General features: G+C 55.9%; 1 long non-coding RNA gene across 1 annotated transcript; it reads right to left on the minus strand.

The window, feature by feature from the left end:
• Positions 1 to 801: 801 nt before the first annotated feature.
• LOC128273847 (uncharacterized) lies at positions 802 to 2,359 on the minus strand. Its single transcript, XR_008269270.1, has 3 exons — positions 1,907 to 2,359; positions 1,520 to 1,835; positions 802 to 1,455 (listed from the first exon to the last, which is right to left on the minus strand). It is a non-coding gene; the product is annotated as an uncharacterized LOC128273847 (long non-coding RNA).
• Between the last annotated feature and the right edge of the window lie 1,173 nt (positions 2,360 to 3,532).

The following is a 3,532-nucleotide window of genomic DNA, read 5'->3' on the forward strand; positions in this document are numbered from 1 at the left end:
GCGGTGGCGGCGGTGGCCGGACATCGCTTCCTGTGTCGGTGGTCCTCGTGGCAGTTTGTTTGTTTTGGTTCGTTCCCTCTCCGTTGCCGCCGGGTCGCTCCGCGGTCGAGGGCTTTCCGGAACCTTACCGCAAAACCAGCGACCGCATGTTTGTCAATCGATGGAATTAAGAATTTATAAGTGAACGTGATGGGAATCTAATTTCGGTGCTCCCCGGGACCGGGCGCTGCAGGGTGCCCCGCTCCATGCGGTGGGATCGTTTCGACCGCCATCCACACGTGCACCGGCTGGATGGATGGACAGCCGGCTGGGCCGAGTTGAGCGAACCCAAACCCCGCGGGCCACTCCAGTGTGGGTGCCCGAAGGGAAATCGATTCGATTAATAAGCCCTCCCAGGCCGGCCGATCCGATCGTGGCAAATGATGGCGTAATAATTAAAATTGATTCCGAGCCAATCGGTCCGGTCCGGCCTCGGGTGGCCGTCACACGGAACCTCGGTTTTTGGAACCGATCCATCCAGCGGATGCGAGGGCTGACATGGCGTCTGCGGCTGCTTGTATTCGGGCGCGGAGTTTCGGACCGTCGTCGGGACCGTGTTTAGTAGCGGAACAGTGTCATCCGCGTTTGTTTTTTTTTCTGGTGGGGCCGGTTGTCACTTGTCGCGGCCGCATCAGCCAAGAACGAAAAACAGCAACGGTGCCGAACGAGTGGCAGCGTTTTTGGCAGCGCCCAACCCGACCGACATCTGTATGCTTTCAATTTCGAATTTTGGTTCCAGCTCCAGGGCCGGGCGTCCTTTTTTATTAACATTTCATTTGCAAATTGCGGATTCAAACCGTAGTCCGTAGTGTGTGTGGCCGATCCGAGTGCGCCGACCGACCACCGGCCCGGTGACTTCATGACTTCGTCGATTCCGTTCCAATTCCCGGTCCCGTGCGGCAGGAAATCATTTGCGCGACGTGTAAGTGGCGGTGTCGGCCGCCATTCCGCGCGCACGCAGGCACCACCACCGGCAGTGTCGCAGTGCACAGCTGTTAAATGGTCATATATTTTCGTTTGCAACCGCTGTCAGCGTTTGACAAGCGACCGCCATTCCGCTGCCGCGGCCGCACAATTACGTCGCGACCGGAATTCGGTGGCGGATCCCGGATGCTCCCGGAGGTACGCGAAACAATGCGAAACAGGAAAACCTGCCGCCGCCATTTCGTTCCGTCGCTGCCGCCGACAGGCCCGCCAGCCTGCCATCATAAATACGTAATTCATTTAGCCGATATCCCATTCACTCATTAACGCGATGCCAAATTAACGTCGGCGAAATGAAACGTTAGTGGTGCGTGGTGCGTGGAAAAGATTTTCCGCAGATTTTCCTCGCCCTGGGGAGGGGCGTCAGGGATGAGTTAACGGCACGGCCAAGGACCGACGTTCGACGTAAACCTGCGGATGACGACAAGCCGCCTGGGGGGGAGATAATGTTATTTTTTTCTTCGCTTTTTTGTATAAATTTCGCACCCAAACTCACTCAGCGGGGCAGATTTGCGCACTCTCGACTGCTCCATATTTGTTGCTGCCGTATCGTGACGATCGATGGTAATAAAGTTGGATAAAGTCCCCGACTCCCCGATAAGCGTCTAATGAACGGCCGTATGGTGGGGGTGTCGGTGCGCTTATCAGACTTTTGGCGTGTGAGTGCCGTAACTTTCTCGTATTTTGTGGCTTGCGGGAAAACGAATCGAAAGCACGGAACATTAGGCAGCGTTCTTGGTAAAGGGCCTAGTCACCAGAGCAGGCATTCGGTAGTTTTTTCCCTGTCTGGATCCTGGAATTTAGCGCGCTGTCTGTCTGAGGCGCAACAATATTCATAAGTTATCAAAATATTGGGCCATAAGAATTGTTCAATAACTTTTACCGGTTGTTTCTTTTGGGGATTCCCAAAGGGTATTTGTCGTTTTGACAGATCTGAAAATCCTGTCCCTGGTCGGCAAAAAACTAGGTCCTTCCAAAGACATTCGCAGGAATCTCGCCTTCTCGGGAACTCGATTACGCGCGTGGGAGCGAACTAATTGGAGCGAAAATGCCAGAATCGAGCGAAGTTTGACGTCAAAATCGGTCACATCGACGCGCCGAAAGGGTTTAGCCGGAGACACCCGAGACACGACCTATAGGGGGGCAACCAGCTACGTTGTTCCCCCGATTTGGCATGTGTGTTGCGGCCGCGTCCAAGTAACCTCCGGTCTGCCAGTCTAGAAAGAGAGAGAGAGAGAAAGACCAAATAAAACGATGAAGCGAGAGAGAGTGAGGGGGAACTGTCGCGCTTGCGCGGACAATGTCCGCGGGAGTAACGTGTGCGTTCGGTTCCGGAGTTCACTGTCTGCTTGACCAGGCGCCCCCAGTAGTGGCAGCGGCGGCGACCGTAAATCCGTCCGGCCCCACGTCGTGACGGTGTGCGTACGGATCGAGGGCCCGTTTCGGAACACCACACACTTTCCTGCTTGACATTTGACGCGACGACGACGACGACGGTTTGGTGTGTTCGTACGCAAAGTGGTTTCCAGCGGTCTCTGGGGTACAGATTTGGTACTCTATAAATACCGCCGGACACTAACACCAGCGCGTAACCCGCGGCCATAGCACGTGGAATGCAGAGCGCCGTCCGGCAGCGGCGTGTGCTATTTTCATTACTACCAGATCCGCTCGGCTCGGAGAACCGGAAGAATCCAATCGAGCCGACGGCCGACGGTTTAACTGCAACCACTGACCACGGACCGGACCGGACCGGTGGTCGTTTCCCTTCCCGATGATGATGATGATATTGATGGCGGTTGGCTGTTATCTCGACCCGTTTGCCTGAGGAATTCTCGCCTCCGTGTCTGTGGTCGTTCCGTCCGTCGGACGTGCGTTAGAATCGCTCTCTCCGGCGTTCTCCACCATCGAAAGTGCTCTCGCGAAGCGTTCACACAATCGTGCACATTGGGGCCAACGGGTTCCTGTGTGTGTGTGGTATATGCCGATGGTATCAGATAGTCCGGCCCCAGCGCGCAGCCATTCCGTGGACGCGAAGCAAACTCCGTCGCGTTCGCACCGTGGCTGTTATCAGTTGGCCCGTTGACGTTGAGCCGCGAGTTTCGGCGAGCGCGAGTCACGCGAGTGTGTGACGAGAGTGTGTCACGGGCGGGCACACACGGTTCATGAAGAGTCAGTCCGTCGGGAGTGCGTGCGTTCCTCCTCGAAAGACAGCCAGCCTCCTGCAGCAAGAAGTGTGTGTGTGTGTGCGCGGGTGTGTGAATCAACATCGCGGCCTCTTCTTTCGAAACAGATGGTGGATCCGCAGTGTAGTGGAGTGCAAGTGGGAGTGGACCCGAGAGTGCCGGAAATGGACACACAAGTGGACCAACAGGCGATAGAGCAATTGCGGCGGTGTGTTGCGGTAGCTCGAGACACACTCGACCGTTGCCAATTGTGACGAGATACAAGTACGTAGGGGAGCGATGTCCCAAGAGAAGACAGCAAACGAGGAACCAAGTCCTGCGAACAA

This window comes from Anopheles cruzii, chromosome 3 (genome assembly GCF_943734635.1).
Source record: "Anopheles cruzii chromosome 3, idAnoCruzAS_RS32_06, whole genome shotgun sequence".
Taxonomy (NCBI): domain Eukaryota; kingdom Metazoa; phylum Arthropoda; class Insecta; order Diptera; family Culicidae; genus Anopheles; species Anopheles cruzii.